A 19,348-nucleotide genomic window follows, 5' to 3' on the forward strand; every position below is an offset into this window, starting at 1 on the left:
GCTATATTGAAAATATCACCAGAGCAATAAATTACTTTTCTAGCTTCTAGATAGTCTGTTATAGCAACCTCATTTAATTGCTCTTTTGCCCTGAAATATACCCTCTTAGGCCATATTCTATACCTTTGCAATTGATTAAACCATTTTACCTATTTTCAAGTAATATTGTTAGATACTGCATATTAAAAAACAACCAGGTTTCTTTGTTTTTTTTTTTTAAGTCTATTGGTGATGATTCAGAAAAGGGTATGGGGTGAGCGAGCTGGAGCCAGGGCTACATGGGCTGCCCTCATCTTCCTGCTGCATCTGGGCGATCAGCTGCCTGGCACATGAGCATCATGACAAGACTCTCATAGTCCCTTTCTGACAGCATTGAGCCCTTTGATAATCCTGTGTCACTCAAGTCCACTGTGCCCTGGGGCTGTCCTTCCAACCAGGAAATCTTCATAGTGTTGTCCACCAGGTCCACTTCATTTCTAACAGCCAGCTCCACGGCCCTGACAGTTGCAAACTCCACTATAGCGTTGCCTGCCTTCTTTCTGGAAAGCACCAGGTTGAGAACCACTCCATACTTTTGCAAAAGCCTCAGCAGGACGTCTCTGGAGTAGCCACCTTGGGACTCATCCTCCTTCCTGCACTTCCACTTTAGCTTCAGTTTGGGGGTTCCTTTGCCTTCAGCATTTTCTGTTCTTCCTTGCAGCCTCTGCTCTCGGTCCTGGCAGATCTGCTCCTGGATCAGCCTTTGCTGCTCCTCCAACTGACTGGAACCCTCGTCTCGAAGGCGCGCGATCTCCTGCTCTAGTGCTGTGGTGCTCTGGCTCTCCTCTTCTTCCTCACTCCCCTGGGCCTGAGCCTGCTGCTCCCCAGTCTCCAGGTCCAGCTTCACCTTCTTCCTTTTCTCATCGAGCCTCTGGGTCCTCTCTGCTGCCTGCTTCTTGGCTTTCCTCGCCTTGTCATATGCAGCCCTGGCTGCAGCATCTGTCAGTACCCCCAAGGCCTGGGAAAGCTGGTGCAAGAGTTCACCTGCTCTGGGGTGTCTGGATTTTTGTCTGGATGGCAAGAAAGTGCTTTCTGTCTGTATGCCTTCTTCACCTCTTTGCCGCCTTCTCCTCAATGCCAAGCAACGCATACAGATCCATCTGTAAGAGCTCTTCAGTCACCGCCATGGTTCGAGCCCCCACTGAATGGGTACTACCAACCAGGTTGTTTTGTTGTTGTTTTAGTTTTAGGGGTTTTTTTTGTTTGTTTTTGTTTTCCTTTCTGAATATGGATGTGCTTCAAAAGAAGACAGAAACAAATATACTTTATTTAAATGTGTTTTGATACAGTGATTCTAATTCTTTTATGTAATCAGTTGTTTTTATTAAAAATAGAATATAATTTAAAGGATGCTTTGAGGAACCTAATTCAAAGGAATCCCTACATCTTGTGGCAGGCCTTAGAAATAGCATTAACAAAAGGAGAAATAATTTAACGTTTTTTAGAAAGCTATTCGTGAAAGTCTGTTCCAAACCACACAGTTTTGCGTGTTTACCTGCTCTGCTATTTAACAGTTGAAAAAATTACTTGCCAATCCCATTCTATTCAGTCTCATCAGTGCCCTGCTGGCAGGAACCCCAAGCTCACATTAAGTGTAATCTCCTCTCAGTCTATCATTTCCCTAATTTGTTCCATTTGCAAAGTAAATTTGCAAACTGACCTTTTAAATGAATGACTATGCTGAAATGGCCTCAAATAATGTGTGATGAATCATCCCCTCCTTTCTTCTCTCTTTTATTCTTTTTAAACTGATGATTCTTGTTCTGAAATTCTCCATGGTTCCTGCTATTAAAAATTCACCTTATCTTCTTTGGATCTGCATAAATTTAATTATAGGTAATTGGATTTCACACATATAACATTTGTTTTATTTTTAAATGCTTCTTTATTTTTGAGATTACAATATAATTACATCACTTATGTATTATTTCCTCCTTCAAAACTCTCCCATGTATCCACTTTGATCTTTTTTAAATTCATGAACTATATGTCCTTTAATTGTTGTTATACACACATATACCCTTATTATAGAAATACATTTACTTTTATGTGTGTGAATGATGAAAACATGACCTCCAATTTGCTTTGCTTCCAGCCTTTCCTACTGTGCTGTTCTGCCAAACACCACAATGAGAATCAGGTTCCAATAGCACTTAACTTCTTGCTGTTTCTCTCTCTACCAAAATCTTCCAAGGCATCCTTCATGGACCAACATATTCTGAGAGACCTGTTTATAAATTCTAGTGGACACACTGCTTTGAAAAATTTAGTCATTTTTACCAACAAGTATTTGAATGTTTTTCACATGCCATAACCTTCCCCTGCTGAAATATAGAAGCAGGAGAGTAAATAGGGAGATTTAAAAGTTGAGGAGACTGAAAATCATTTAGAGAGTAAAAGAAAAACCACAGAAAAATCTATGAAACTATTTAACTGCCTACAGCTAGCAAAGCCTGATATAGTTTAGTGAATATGAACTCACATTTTTATCAATTTGTTAATTATGATTTCCTTGAGCCACATTCAGCAGTAATATTATTTGAAGTTATTGGAAATAATTATATTTTCAGTTATATAAATTAACATGGGAAACTGAATGAATCAAGTATATCAAAGATCAGTGTGGATCTATAGAGTGACTGTTGTAAGTGGGGCAACCTTACAATTCAGTAGGTCTAAGGGTTATGTATTGTGTTTCCCACATGAATTTTATGACATTCTTTTTTTCCTGGTCATAGTAGGAATTGCTATGAAGTATATTTTAAGTAGGCACTTATTCCCTTCTTGTAATACATGGGAAAATGAATTGAAAGATTAGACATGACAAAAAAGGAAGGGCTACAATTCACTAAAATCACATTCCACAAATGCAAATAAATTGTACTCATTAAAGAAAAAGAAAACAAAACTTAATTAAATGTCAGCCATACAGGAAATGCATAATGGCACTGTGGTAGACTAGAGGGGGGGGGGGGAATGTCATTTCCACTGAAGGCAATAGTGTTTAGAAAATTTGAGGTAGTATTCTGTGTGCAGAGAAGTTAAAAAAAAATGAGGAAAACTATTTATTAATAGATCATAAAGATATAAACGTTTGAGAATATGGCCCTAGAGAAACACTTCTGGGAAATAGTGGTAGTAAAATGATGAGCACGCATGAGATGATGATTGCTGAGACTACACTGGACCATCAATACTATAGGCCAAAGAATTATTGATGGTGGTAGAAGGAATTAAATTTTGCTCAGTTTCAATGTGTATTACTAAGAATCTTTCTTGAATCTCCAAAGAGCTCTCTTCCAAAACATTAGTTGAGAAGATTGATGCAACATACTTACCTTCTGTTAAAAGCTAGGTAGAAAGTTTTATGATAACTCAGATTTCAGATGGCAGTAAAAGGGAAATGGTTGTAGTGAATGGAGAGAAAAATCTTTAATTAGAGTTTCCCAGGTGGTTTCTATTCTCATACACTTACTTCCTAATGGGAACATAATATTGCTCCATTACAGTAAAGACTAAACATTATTGGAAAAACCATTCAGCGCTTAGTCGAATTTTTTCCCATACTTAATGGAAGAGACTGGATACTTATTCAATGACTCTCCTGCCAAGAGAATCATAGCAGGTGACATTTGACCCAAAGAAGGTGATTTTTTTTATTTTCTCGCTGGGACATGCATTGTGTATTCAGGCATGTCTTCTTACTTTTTTATTCTTTTTATAATACAATTTCATCATAAACATTGTTTGCTTTCAATTTTTAACCACTAAAGTCCCAGTTATTTTGCTGGATACAATTTGACAAAGCATATTTGAATAAATGATTATTATAATAATTTGAAAAAATATATCATAGGTCATGTAAAGAAGTATAATGCACATTCAAAATATTAACTAGCAGGTGTTCTGGAGATTGCGGGGTTTAAATAGCATCTACACAAGCAAGATGAAGATGAATCAATATCTCTCCTTTTGCTCATCCAAGTCCAACCCCACCAGTCTCATCCTCAGTGCTGTAGCAGAAAACCTGCTATGATCTCACTTTCCTCTCTGACCCCATCTCCAATGCATCACAGAGATATCCTCCTCCATTATCCCTTCCCCTACTCATTGCATTATCCCAGCTTCCAATACTAGCAGGCATCCACTAAGAACATATCAGCTGAGCAGGACAGGAAAACAGGTACACCCTGTTAGCCATGGTCCACTCCAGTTAGCATGTTTTCTCTTCTTCCTCTGTTCCTGCAGATTCAATCTCCAGCCCTACAGCAGAACACCTTTGGCAGTTCTCCCTTCTCATGTGTTCCCATCTTCTGTGGAGATGAGAGAGACAGAGTAGCAATGGGCCTTCTCTTGTTACCAAACAAGGCTTCTAGTAGAGTCACTGGGTTGCATTCAATCAAGCTGTTAGCCAAGTGGGTTCCATGGAAATGCTGCAAACAACTTAGGCTGTTACTAAGACAGTGGGTTGCTCTTGGCAAACTGACAGTAGGGCCCTATTGCCTTGTTCTGTCATCATCAGAGAGGCTTTTTCTGGCAGTGGGTGGGGACAGATTTAGAGACACACAGACAGACATTACATGATGAAAGTGTTTAAATGGGATGTCTCCATCAAATTCCTCCACTCAGAGCTCAGGAAACCCCATGGAAGAGGAGGCAGAAAGAACAATAGGGTATGGAGGACACTAGGAGAACAAAGCCTTCTAAATCAACTAATCAAGGCTCATAGGAACATAGAGACTGACACAGAAAGAACAGGCCTACACAGGTCTGTACAAGATCTTCTGCATATATATCATAGCTGTTAGCTTAGTATTTTTATGGGACCCCTGAATGATAGAACAAGTGGGTTTTGACTCTGGAACTGTCTCTTGAGACTGTTTTCCTTCTGTTAGGCTGCCTTTTCTAACTTAGATATGATGGTTTTTGCTTTATCTCCTTACACTTTATTTTATCATGCTTGGCTCTTATGTCTTAGAAGCCTGTTTTTTTCTAATGAGACACAAAAGGGATTGTACCCAGAGAGAGGAGAGGGTGGGTAGGAAAGATTAGAGGGAGGGGAAACTACATCAGGATATAGTGTATGAGAAAATAATCTATCATTTAGCCTATTAAATTCATATTAATTAATTAACCTGAACCTGCCTTCACCAGTCATTGGATGAAGGCTCTTCATTGACAACTGGGGTGGTCACCAATCCAATCTCAGGAGGTGGCCCATTTAGGCTATACAGCCACTGCTGCCAGGAGGCTCAAGTGGGGCTGTTCTTGTAGACTAATGGAAGTTTCCCTTGCATCAGGCTTTTTTCTATCTGATTCCATAAAAGCCCCTTTCCAGATGAAATGATAGTATAAATAAGTGACTGCCAAAATTCTATCAGGGAACTCCTACAGCTGATAAACACCTTTAGAGAAAGAAGTGACTGGATACAAGATTAACTTAAAAAAAAAAATCAATAGCCCTCTTAAATTAACATGATAAAAAGGGCTGAGAAAGAAAACAGGAAAACAACACCCTTCATAATAGCCTAAAAAAAGTATAAAATATTTGGGGGTAACTAACCAAGCAAGTTTAACACGAACTTTGAGTTTTTGAATAAAGAAATTGGAGGAGATATCAGAAGATGAACAGCTTTCCCTTGCTCAAGGATCCATAGGATTAACAGTAAAAATGTCCATCTTACCAAAAGCAATCTATAGATTCAACACAATCCCCATCAAAATTCCAACACAATTCTTTCCTGACCTTGAAAGAACAATACTCTACTTCATATGGAAAAACAACAAACTGCAAGATAGCTACAACAATTATGTACAAAAAAAAAAAAAAAAAAAAAAAAAACTGCCAGAGACATCATCCTCACTGATCTCAAGCACTACTACAGAGTTATAGTAATAAAAATAGCATGGTATTTGTTATGATATATTATGTGGGGATTCCTGAGGCTATCCCACATGTGCAGGAAAACATGCTGGCATGCTGCACAGATCTAGCAGAGAGGGCAGGCAGGTGACCCATGCCATGCAGGCATGGCAGCGGGGTGGTGGATGGACATTCACAACTCAGATGTTCCATTATAATAGAGAGATGAAGAGAAAATAGGAAAGAGAGAGAGAAGAGAAAGAAAGAGAGAGGGATAGGGGGAGTCAAGGTTTGGAGTCATGGGAGTGGAAAGAGACAGAGGAAGGGACAGAGTTTTTCCCTAAAAAATAGGCTTTTATGTCAGGACACAGGGTGGTACCAAGGGGCAGATCAGAATATAAGCATTCCTCCATTTTGATTATTATAAAAAGAGGTGAGTTATGGGAGCAAGTGGGGGAACAAGTGCACTGCATTCTTGAGGCTACTTCAGGCTGACAAGGGGGAATTGGGGAGGAGGAGCTGGGAGTCACGCACTGTGGGAGGTGTGAGTGAAGAAGCACTGTTAGCTGTCATTATGGAAATCTCTGACATGGAGATCTCAGGCATCTGTTCCTTGAGGTTGCTATGAGGAAAAAAAGATTCTTATCATTGGCCTTATGAGCTGGGCTAGCCATGGGAAGAGTGATAACTGCCAGAAAGAATGGAACAGGGAAGTGCCCTGGCTGTACAGGTATAAGCAGGATAAGCAGACAAGGAGAATTCTGGGAAGAGGAAGGCTGAGTCAGGAGATGCTAGCCTGCCATCCAGGGAGCAGCATGTAATGGCAGACAGGTAAAGCCATGGAACACATGGCAACATATAGATTAACAGAAAGGGGCTGAGTTTAAGTGTGAGAGCTAGTAAGAGTAAGCCTGAGCTAATGGCTGAACAGTTTTAATTAATATAAGCCTCCATGTGTTTACTTGGGTCTGAGCAGCTGTGGACCAAGTAGCACACAGGAAAACTTCCATCTGCACAAGGGTGAACAGGTTCCAGTTGCTAGGCAGGTGCCCACCTGATCCAGTAAATGTGGAACCAGCAGTTAATTGAGGGAGATGTGTTCTCACATCTGCCATTTCTCTGGAGGAGGGGTGTATCCATCCCATCCTCGGTTGGAGGTTGGCATCTTCAGAGCTGGTGATAGCTGGTGCAAGGGGCTGGTGTATCTGGAAAGCCCCTTGGCCTAGGCAGGGAAGGAAACTGCAAAATATGTGAAAGCATGAGTGAGGTCAAAATGGGCTCTGGAGATTGTTAGTTTTCATCAGACCAGATTTCTTGATGCAGTATCAAAACTTTCCCAGGAGCCTATAGGTATCTAAGACAGATGGAATGGATTTACAGCATGGCAAAAGGGTTAAAAATTCATTTAAGGACTCCTAAGAATTACTTATAGTCAGTGTTTTATCACTTTCTCAAAACTGCAATTGTCAGTATTAAAACTTTGAATCTCTGGAGTTATATCTGAAACCAGTCTATCCTGTACCATGAAGTCTGTGAATGAGGCATAGCTGCCTGTAATTTTAATAGGAAACTTATTAATGAGCTGTCAGTAATTCTGGGATTGGGGCTGTCAAACTGATGCCCTAGTCATCAAAAGTGGTGAGATCTGAGAAGGATAAATTTAAGAAGTGAGACAGCTTTTCAGCTATCTAGGCAGCAATCTCAAGTCTTTCCATGGTCATTGGGTGGGGGCAGAAGTCCCAAAGGCAGCACTTGTTCAGTGGATAGGTCCAGGCAATGGGGTATTTATCATCTGACCTAGCTGTAGAAAAAGGAAATAATTACATTTGGCTGGCTGGTCCACATCATATAGATAAGAGTCTCTGATGGCATCCATGGTAGGGAAAAGTTGTGGCTCATACCTCCTGCCTAGATGTTTCTGCCAGCCTGCTGAAATACAGACTATAGGAGAGTTAAAATTCATAAATTTATTTGAAATCTTTGGGCCTGTATTTTTGGTAATTGGAGACCAGCAGAGAAAAAAGCCATCCTTAGGAAAGGACATGTGAGAAAGACACCTGAACTAGAGCAGGGATAAGACATCTGAAAAGCAGCAGTAGACTCATACATATAGGTTTGAAACCCTGAGCTTGTGATCCAAATAGTATCAGAATTATATTAATCTGAAATATAAAATCTTATGCATTAGGACTGCTACCCTATCCCAGCATAGGCGCATGCTGTCCCCACTCACACCAGCAGCTGCAGAGAAATAAATGCCAAGCCACAACTGGACCTATGCCCCACCCATACAGAGAGAGGCAGCTGGAAATACCAGGCCAAGGCTGGAGGACTTTTCTTCAGCCTTGAAAACAATGGTGAAACAATGCACAGAAGGAGGTGATTCCCTAACCTCCCTCCATAATGACAGCCTGAGCTCCTGGTGCCTCACCCATGCTGCCCTTAGTAAAGATGGCAGTGAGGTCATATAACCTGCCTATTTTGACCTTAGCCAAGATGGTGGCTAGATCACATGGTTGCCCTTATTTAAGATGGAAACTTGATCATGTAATTTCCCTTATTTAAGATGGTACTGACGACCTTGTGATCACCCCTATCAAATATGGCACCTGACCACATGTTCATGTTGGGTTTTGTTTTGTTTGTTTGGTTTTTTCCTCAAAATAATCTGAGAATATAAGTAACAAATAAATTGAGGTATTTAAAAGTCAGTCAGAAAGAAATATAAGTGGCCATATCAATCATAAATTTCCATTCACACATAGAAAATAGACTTTGTGAAAGAAAGAGAAAAGTTCTTGGTGGGAAGCTTTTATGGTTAATACATTGGAGCTCAGAGGTAGTGCTGTGGAGGGTAGAAATCAGAGTAGCAGTGTAGCTGAGTGGGAAAGAGAGATACCTCCTCCTGTCCCTGCAAGCCTGAGGGCATGATGCTGGCAGCTGCAGAGGAATGAACCCAAGCTGTGGATTGTTGGCAGTGGTGGGGCTAGGAGGCCATAGGCACATTTTTCCACAATGAGTTATAAGGCCCAGAGAAGTGACCTATGGTATCCTAGAGGGTCAGCAAGGACCAAGGATAATGGCACAAGATAGCCAATAAACCATCATCAGAAAAACTGTGGGCCCTAAAATTGAAAGGCACAGCCTATCTCCACATGCCATAGCATAGGGGCATAGCTGAGTAGCTAAGAGCCCAAAAGACACATGGTGCCTGAACCATGATCAAGAAAGAGGAGGGAATCCTCAGTTGTGGGAAAATGGCTAAAAGGGAGGCTTATGGAAGGGAGCAAGGGCTTACCGTTTATGCTGATGTTGGATGAAGTGAGTGTTGAAGGTTCCAGGTCTCCTAACTTGTCTCAGACTGCTGTAGCAGGCAGGAGAAATACACCAGGAAGTCCTCTGCCAAGTCACTAGCACCAATGTTCTGATATATTACAGGGGAACCCCAAGGGTATCCCACATGTGCAGTGAAACCTGCTGGCCTTCTGGACAGATGTTGGGTGGGTAGCAGGGTGGAGGGTGGACATTCAGTGGTTTATTATAATAAACAGATGAAGAGAAGACAGGAAAGAGGAAGAGTAAAGAGAGAAAGGGGGTCAACTAGTGCATACCTCATAAGAATGGAGAGAGAGAGAGAGAGAGAGAGAGAGAGAGAGAGAGAGAGAGGAAAGGGGAAGAGTCTTTCCTTAAAAAGAGGTTTTACATCAGGACACAGGGTGGTAATAAGGGGCAAGATCAGAATATTAACAATATTGGCATTAAAATAGACACATTTATCAATGGAATTGTATGAAAGACTGAGACATAAATTTACACACCTAAGGACACTTGATTTTAGACCAAGAAGCCAAAACTATACAATGGAGAAAAAAAAGCATCCTCAAAAACAGTGCTGGCATAACTGGATATCAGCATGTAGAGGGATGTAAATAGATCCTTATCTGTTACCCTGCACAAAACTCAAGTCCCAGTGGATCAAATACCTCAGCATAAATCCAGTTACATTGACCATGAGAGAAGAGAAAGTAGAGAATATCCTTGAATTCATTGGCACAGGAGACAATTTCCTGAAAAGATCACCAGGAACAGCACAGACACTAAGACTGACAATTAATAGATGTGACCTGATGAAACTGAAAAGCTTCTGTAAGGTAAGGACATTGTCAATAGGACAAAACAGCAGCCTACAGAATGAGAAAAGATTTTCACCAACCCCACACATCCAACAGAGGACTGATCTCTAAAATATATAAAGAATTCAATAATTTATTTCAATAAAAGTGAAAAATGGAAAAAATTAAAAACTTTTAAAACTTAATAAATAACATCTATACAATGGTCAGCAGAAGTACCAAAGTGTAAATGTCAGGAGACAGTATTGAGAGCTACTTACAGAGAGATTAGGAGATTAAGAGAGAAAAAAATGTGGAATTTAGGGATTAGTACCAGAATTTAGAAAAAAAATTCCATAAACTAGGATTATTATTAATAATAATTGACATGAATTACTACAACAGAAACCTTTTAACTTGAGTTTACATTCTAAGTGAAGCAGAAATAAAGGTGTAATTATTCTACATTGTTCTGTTGGTGCGCTTCAAGTTTTGTTTGTGGTTTTGGTAACTTTGAATAAGAACTGGTGTTGGGAGCTGTGGAGATGGCTCAGTAGGTGTAGTGACTCCTGTGCAAGCATGTAAACTTCAGTTTAGATCTTTAGCATGCAGGTTTTTGGCATGTGCTACATATCTACTTAAGCCAGGCATGGGAAGAGGAACATAGAAAGAGGAAGATTCCTGGAGATTGTTTGCCAATTAACTTAATGGTACAATGAGCTCAGGGTTCAGTGAGGACCCTTCTCAAAAAGTAAGGTGGAGATTTATTAAGGTAGATAGCCAATTTCCTCCACACATGTGCACATATATGTATATACCCATGCACATAGGAGCATAGCCATACAAGCATATACATAAACCACATGCAGAAGAAAATAATATTGAACACATTGCCTGCCTAGGGCTGTCAGTATCTGTAGGACAAAAGTGCTAAACAGTCATATTAATAAAAAATCTGGAGCCAGGTATTGAGGTTAAAACCTGAGAAATGGGAAGAATAAGAAAAACCACATCTAACTTCACCTCACCAATTCTGCAGCTTCCGAAGAGACTTACTTCCTGTATACCCACACCTATATGCCTTTCTGTTCTGCTGTCTCATTTCCTCTCCACCTAGCTACATCACTTCCTATCCTGTCCAGCTCTGTCACTTCCTGTCTGTCTGAACAGACCTCCAGACCTTTATAATTAGTCCTGGGATTTAAGGTGTGTGCCACCACCCTGGCTCTGCTCCCAGTGTGGTCTTGAATTCACAGAGATTCAGATGGTTCTGTGCTTCCTGAGTGATAGGATTAAAGGCCTATCATACCACTGTCTGACCTCCATGTTTACTATAATGGCTTGCTTTTTCCTCCGATAAACTTTATTGGGGGACACAGATAAAACATGACTACAAGTATTTATGAATGGGGATAATTTGGTGGACTTGAATAACAAATTAAATAGGCTATTAAACTACAATTTAAATTAGTAAAATTAAAGAGTAGGCTTATAAACCTTACTTGGTATTACTTCCCTGTAATCCAAACTATACATATTAAAACTGGTCAAGTATATAAAATGTAACAGTGGTTCTATAACACCAATGCTGTCATGGAATGTCCTTTTACTTTCTATGTCTTTTTAGGCAACTGCTTAATATTCTTTAAACATTGACATCTATTATATTTTTTAATTTCTGTTTTCTGATAAAGCTTAGAGTTCCAAACATGAACTTTGAAAACTGATCTTGCCATAATGTGTATGTCAGGTGTCACTAAAATCACATTGTCTTTGAGTCCTAATTATTAAAAGATAGTTAATGGTCTTTGGGAAACCCACTTAATACAATTTTGTAACCAGCATAATAACTCTTAGACATGAAAAGAAAATAAGACACACAGAGACTCTGATCTATGGCGAAATCAGTAAGATGGGAGCCATCAATAGGCTCATAGAGACCATGACTATGAATGTTCCTTTGGTATACACAGTTTCAAAATCCCTTCTTTACCAATCTACTTTTTTTGTTTTATTTATATGACATCTCCTATTAATACATAAATATATAGAGAATACTAAATATTTCACACATGTAAGATATTTGTAAAAGTTAGTCATAGTGCTATTAACATTAAATTGTGATGGCCTCAATCCATGAAATGCTGTTGTAGACAACTGCCATAACTTACTAATTTAATGTATATATGAGTCTATGATTGAGTTAGTACAATGACCACTTCATTGATTAAAATAAAGGAGAAAACACTGTATTTAAGAAATGTTGAATTTCATACTCAGTGTGAATTGGCAATCTTACTTGTCATTAAGCCATTAATAGTGTGAGTCTACATTAATGAAGATGAGAAGGGTAAGCAGATACATTGCTATACAAATGATAAAAATCATGCCGAGTCCCTAAATTAATAAGAGTTTTGAGTTATTCACAAGTGACTCAGTACTTGTGATGAAAAAACATTGTTTTAATCTTAAAAATATATCTTTCTTTCTGTTGTTCTCACATGATCATACACATACAAACATACACTTTAGATAAAGCAGGTGCATGTAAGGGAATTTTTTGCAAAATTCTTTTGGTTTTTAGACCTCTCCTGGATAATGATCAGCATATATACAATCGGCTTTTCACTTACAGAGCTGAAAGAAATGCTCCTGCTGAGGCATGACACAATGCTTTGAATGGTCAACAGGAAATGCAGTGGACAAGCTCCACAGGGAATGGAAATGAGTCCGTGAAAATCCTGAGACTCTTTTTCCTCCTGAGCCTCCAGGACAGTTTCAATTGGAGTTGTTTACCCCTGTAGGATGACCTACTTGGTCTCATTGTAGGTCTTTGTTTAACAGAATTCATGGTTATCATAATTTTGTACCTCTCATCCAAGTATCTTCAATAATAGACCTAAAACAAACCAGGGTTTTAATATTTGTTCCTAGAAAGCAGTAATGACACTTAGCATTTATTAACTTTGTGGTGTGGTGTGCATGTGTGTGGTGTGTGTGTGCATGCGTGTGTGTGTGTGTGTGTGTGTGTGTGTGTGTGTGTGTGTGTGTGTGTGTGTGTGTTTAATCTTGAACTTTATCTTCCCATTTGTCTTTCCTTTGGGAAACAGTGAAGCACATCTCAGCAAAGCACTCACTGACTGTGTAGGATTGGTGTCTGTATACCACTAGAAATTACAGTAACTTCTGAAATAGAATTCTCCCTTATATGTAAACTAGGCTGATAGGAAGGGGAGTAGTGTCCCTCCTTCCTATCAGAGGGAATTCCCTCTGCCCTTCCTTTCCCATTTGCAATATCAAATATATCTGACAAGGAAGGTAAAACCTACATCCTCAGTGCTGTTCAGTAACACTCTCCCTTTTCCTAGAATGCTGCTTCACTTATTTTCTATGTATTATTGTGTATCACTCACTTTTGCACACTCTAGTTTTAGCAACTTGCATTTTCTTACTGAACATTTTCTTTCTTACATGCATGTGCATGTCTATTAAGGAATTATTTTGAAGGAAGAGATACTTTAAAGTATTATACAATTATAAGTATGCCACTGGATTTAAAACTGAATTCTCCAGATATTAAAGCTTTAATGGAACTTGCATTTATTTTGTGAATACATAAAATTCTACCCAGTAAGCACTTCTTGAGATTGTGTTTGCTTTCCTATACTTCACTATGAAATAGTCATACACATAGTTATATGTTAACAAGAATCCTTTAGGAAATTCACATAAACAATTACTACTCAATTCAAGTTGTAAAGCCTGGTCACACATGATAGACTCATCACTATGTAACTAAAGGGCTAAGGGGTAGTGTTTAGTCATACTGACCGAAGTTTCAAGGACAAATTCATGTAGTATATAATACTGTAGTTGGACATTTAACTAGTTAAACAGTTAAAAAGCAAGAAGGTCTCAACAATTCACACTCTTACAGTACCTCTTTCTTGACAATTGGACTCCTGGAGCTCTACCTGGGGCCTGGCCAAGGATCTCTGCATCCACTTCCATCAGTTCCAGAACAACAGTTAGGGTGTTTGGCCATCTGATCATCAGACTAGGTCAGTTCAGGCTTTCTATCGAACATTGCTAGTAGTCTGCAGTGAAGATATCATTGTGGATTTCTGGGAACCTCTCTAGCACTTTGCTTCTTCCTGTTCTCATGTGGTCTTCATTTATCATGGTCTGCTGTTCCTCGTTCTCGATACAGCTGGGATCTCCTGCTCCCCTAAGCTCTCTTTCCCTAAAACCTTGCCCTTCATTACTCCTACTCTTGTCCAGGTTGTTCATGTAGATCTTATCCATTTCTCTGTCATTGGGCAATCCTTGTATCTTTCTAAGAGTGTGAATTATTGAGACTAAGATTGGAAAAAGCACAGGGACAAATAGCCAAACTAATGGAAACACATGAATTATGAACCAAAAGCTGTGGAGCGCCCAACTGGATCAGGCCCTCTGGATAAGTGAGCCAATTGAATAGTTTGAACTGTTTGGGAGTCACCCAGGCAGTGGGACCCAGACCTGTCCTTAGTGCATGCACTGTCTGTTTGGAACCTTGGGCTTATGCAGGGACACTTTTCTCAGCCTGAAAGGAGAGGACTGGACCTGCCTGTACTGAACCTACCAGGTTGAGCTGAATCCCCAGGGGAGTCTTTGCCCTGGAGGAGATGGGAATGGATGGGAGGAGCTGGGTGGCATGTGGGGGGGGGGGGAGATGGGACGATAGGGGAATTCATGGCTGATATGTAAAATGAAAACACAAATATAATTTTAAAAACAAACAAACAAACAAAAAAGCAAGAAGGAAGGGACACAGGCAAAACTGTAGCAATGTGATATGTCTCAAATGTAAGTGTTCTGAGTAGTAAGGAGGCTAGTTTTTCTTTGTAAACCAATTACCACAGCAGTAAAAAATAATTTCAACTACAAAATGCACGATCATAAATCATGTTAAGTGCTGCTCCATACTTTCAGACTTTTGAAAGTCTTGACACATGTTTGGTATGTTTTGCCTTTGTCAACATCACACACTGTCCAACATAGCTAAATGGTTGTCTTGATTATATCTAGAAGAATGAATGAAGTATTTTTGAGTTACGCCACATCAACTAAAACTGCAAATCATAAAAATATCACCATTTCTTTTATGAAAATAATCCAAAGGCCAAAGCTATCATATAAATACAGCTAGAGTGTCATGGGACTGACTGTTAAAAGATGTCTGTCCCATCTCACAGAAAGAACAGGGTTGTAATTACTAAATCTTTTGGATAATTCAGAGCCATCCATATTGAACCCACAGACACTTCGCAAGATTTTGATCTCCTGCTAAGGCTACTCAGAGAACTTTAAAAGATGCCAGCTGCTCACCCCTTCTAGAGAAAGCTCTTGCTTCTTGAGAGTCCTTTTCTTACCATACATGCAGCTTTCCTCAAGCAGAATGAGATATGCTCAGCATCTAGGGATGGTTAGCACAATATTTGCTTCTATGCTATTCTGAAAGTCAAAGGAGAAATTTCCCAATTAAAGAACATGTGCAGCTTTGCTTCCAAATGTGTCACATTAGCTTGGATTCCAGTATAAGTCAGAAAGCCTGCAGTCAACCTCCTACTTACATCTGTGAATAAGCACATAAGCAACTGCAGGGTTGTTCAGGCTAAACAGATGGATGGTCCTGTCAGGAGCAGATTGCAGTAGAGCGATGATGTAGGATGTAATGCCACCCCCTCTGAACTGAGAAACATATTCAGCAGCAGGAAAGACAGCCTTTCTAATGTAGCTATTACGTTAAAGTCTCCACATTTAACTATTTCTAAAGAAAGGTTAAACCCTTGTGTCTTCAATCAGTTAGTTCACTTGTTAGTTTCATGTTATTTTTAACTCCTATCTTCCTCCTATATTATATCATAAATAATTTATTGTCAACATATTCTATGCTTACATATTTATAATCAAAATATATCATTAACTTAATTGATTAATTGAAAGAGAGAATATAAAAATCCTATGCTGCATTTTATTTTAGTTTAAACAAATCTAGTAAATGAGCTATGTTATGATAATTTAGTCAATAGCCTCATAATTATTTTATATAAAACACTGTAATTTCACATATGTGATAAAGCTTGAAATGTACCAATAAATATAATAATTTTCTTTTAAAAGCAATATTTTTATTATTTTAATTATGTGTATTTGTGTGTCTGTCTGTGAGCATATATGCATATATGTGCAGGTAATGCCTGAGGCCAGGGGTTTTGGACCTCCCACAGTTGGAATTATAGGCTTAGCTACACAAGGTAAGTGCTGGGAACTGAATTGAGGTCCTCTATCAGGTCAGTACTTGGTCTTAATCACTGAGCCTTCTCTATAGCTCCAATAATCTGCAAAGTAAATATGATATCATAATCTTGCATTTTCACAAAATTCATGTAAATGCTTATGAAAGATAGTATGTCACTAAAAAACAAGGCCTTTCTCAAGGTTCAACAAATATATTGTAAGTATCCTATAAGGTAAGGAAAATGTGTATTAAATGAAACCTATGTAACATAATTCCATCTTTAATAGGTATGTGTATCAACTGGTTTTATGTGAGGAAACATTTTCAAATGGGAATGGGATCTGAATGTGTTATTTGTGTGTCTTCAGGGCTCTTTCATGCCATCCCAGTCATTCCTTCCACTCCTGTCACATGGAGCTTCTGTTAAAATATTCAATATTTTAGTAGGTTAGAGAAATTAAGAGATATTGAGATGATTGTAATCCTTAGCATTCAAGTAAATGGATTGATGCCATTATATTTTACAGATAAAATTCCTACTTATTAATGAATTACCAAATGACACTCTTTTAGAAGTTATATGTGAAAATGACACATTACCATTAACAAGATTATCTCCAAATTTTATGCTATGGTGAATAAAAGACAATTCACATGAGAAAAGCCACAGATGGTAGTACCTTTTTCTATTTTGTCTTTTGAACATGGAATTCTTTTAAAATGATATAAAGAAGCATCAAAATAAGTTTATTTAGACAGTCACCATTCACTATACTGACAGAACTTATAAGGTTTTATCATATAAATACTTTTAAGGGAACATTTAGCATTCTTCAGAGTTTTAATATATATTTATTTTAGCTGAAAAAAATACTAACATGTACCACTTGAGATTTTCACAATTACCTTTTGAATTTTGTATTGTTTTGTTTTCTTGTTTGTTTGTTTTTCAAGACAGAATTATGATACATAGCTTTGGCAACTTTCCTGGAACTCACTCTGTAGCCCAGGTTGGCCTTGAACCCTGTAGCCTGCCTGTCTCTGCCGCCCCCCCAGGGCTTGGATTAAAGGCCTTTGCCACCACTGCCTGGTTTACCTTTCAAACTTTAGAGATCATCCCTCAAAATATCTTATGATGATGTGTTTGCCTAATATGATAATAAACAGAGGGGTTACAGTGAAAAATTAGAATAAATGGCTTAAAATCAATTTATTTGAATAAATGTGTTTAATTAACACGTGCTTCTTAAACAATGATATCTGCTTAGGATAGAAAGAATTTTGTGCCGGGTGGTGGTGGCGCACGCTGTAGTGGATAGCCATGCCAGCATTGGCCTGGAAGTTCCAACCCCCATTGAGGCTTCGGTAATGGTCACGCCCACAAGGCAGGGCGGAGAAGGAAACAGAAGACGGAGGATCAAGAGGAGGTCGCATGCTTGGTTCCGGGACCCTGGATGCTGGAGGGAGACTGAGCAGAGTTCTCCAGAGAACACCGCCAGACTGCACTGTACCTTTGCCAGACCCTGCAACCTACCCCTTCACTGTAAGTTACCCCACAAAATAAACCTCCCTTTTAACTACGTGGAGTGGCCTAAATAATTTCACCAATATCTGGCGGCCATTGTGGGCCAAGAACCCACGACCCTGAGATTAAGAGTCTCATGCTCTACCGACTGAGCTAGTCAGGCATTATCTGTCTTAATTTGTACAGGTATTCCCATGATGGCCATAACTTCTAATAGGTGTGTAATCACAGAATCAGCCTTTTCAGAACTCATAGGAGACAACTATTCTCTGAGCAGCTGTTGGTATATGGTAGTGTTTAGCACCTGTTGGAGCTTTTGGGTGATGAGCTGATTTTGGTGGTGATGTTGTGTTCCCAGGTGACCTGTGAAGATGGTTCGCTACTCGCTTGACCCAGAAAACCCTACAAAATCATGCAAGTCGAGAGGTTCAAATCTTTGGGTTCACTTTAAGAACACCCGTGAAACTGCCCAGGCCATCAAGGGTATGCATATCTGAAAAGCCACCAAATATCTGAAAGATGTCACTTTGAAGAAGCAATGTGTGCCTTTCTGGCGGTATAATGGTGGAGTCGGTAGGTGCACCCAGGCCAAACAGTGGGGCTGGACACAGGGCCAGTGGCCTAAAAAGAGTGCTGAATTTCTGCTGCACATGCTTAAAAATTCAGATAGTAATGCTGAGCTGAAGGGTTTAGATGTGGATTCTCTAGTCATTGAACACATCCAGGTAAACAAAGCACCTAAGATGCACCGACGGACTTACAGAGCTCATGGCCGAATTAACCCATACATGAGCTCCCCCTGCCACATCGAGATGATCCTCCCTGAAAAGGAACAAATTGTTCCAAAGCCAGAAGAGGATGTTGAGGGAGGGAGCCACCTAGGCCTTTGGGATTTGCCCCACTTGAGCGCCAGATAATGGTGAAATTATTTAGGCCACTCCATGTAGTTAAAAGGGAGGTTTATTTTGTGGGGTAACTTACAATGAAGGGGTAGGTTGCAGGGTCTGGCAAAGGTATAGTGCAGTTCGGCAGTGTTCTCTGGAGAACTCTGCTCAGTCTCCCTCCAGCGTCCAGGGTCCCGGAACCAAGAATGCGACCTCCTCTTGATCCTCCGTCTTCTGTTTCCCTCTCCGCCCTGCCTTGTGGGCGTGACCATTACCGAAGCCTCAATGGGGGTTGGAACTTCCAGGCCAATGCTGGGATGGCTATCCACTACAGCATGCCTTTAATCCCAGCACTGGAGAGGCAGAGGCAGGAGGATCTCTGTGAGTTCAAGGCCAGCCTGGTCTCCAAAGCAAGTTCCAGGAAAGGCACAAAGCTACACAGAGAAACCCTGTGTCAAAAAACCAAAAAAAAAAAAAAAAAAAAAAAAAGAATTTTGTGATATATGATCATGGGAAGTTTATAGGCTAATGGGAAATGTAGGTATGCAATAAAAAATAACAATAAAATATTGAGCATGATTGATGGTACATGCCTATCATCCAAGTCCTTGAGTAGTTAAAGCAGGAGGATTGCAAGTTCAA

The 19,348-nt window shown here is 39.5% G+C and overlaps 2 pseudogenes; one reads left to right on the forward strand and one right to left on the reverse strand.

Annotated features, from left to right (window-relative positions):
* Positions 1-222: 222 nt before the first annotated feature.
* LOC118577485 lies at positions 223-1,166 on the reverse strand (annotated as a pseudogene).
* A 16,977-nt stretch (positions 1,167-18,143) lies between these two features.
* LOC118577486 lies at positions 18,144-18,739 on the forward strand (annotated as a pseudogene).
* The last annotated feature ends 609 nt before the right edge of the window (positions 18,740-19,348 follow it).

Source organism: Onychomys torridus, chromosome 2 (assembly GCF_903995425.1).
Source record: "Onychomys torridus chromosome 2, mOncTor1.1, whole genome shotgun sequence".
NCBI lineage: Eukaryota > Metazoa > Chordata > Mammalia > Rodentia > Cricetidae > Onychomys > Onychomys torridus.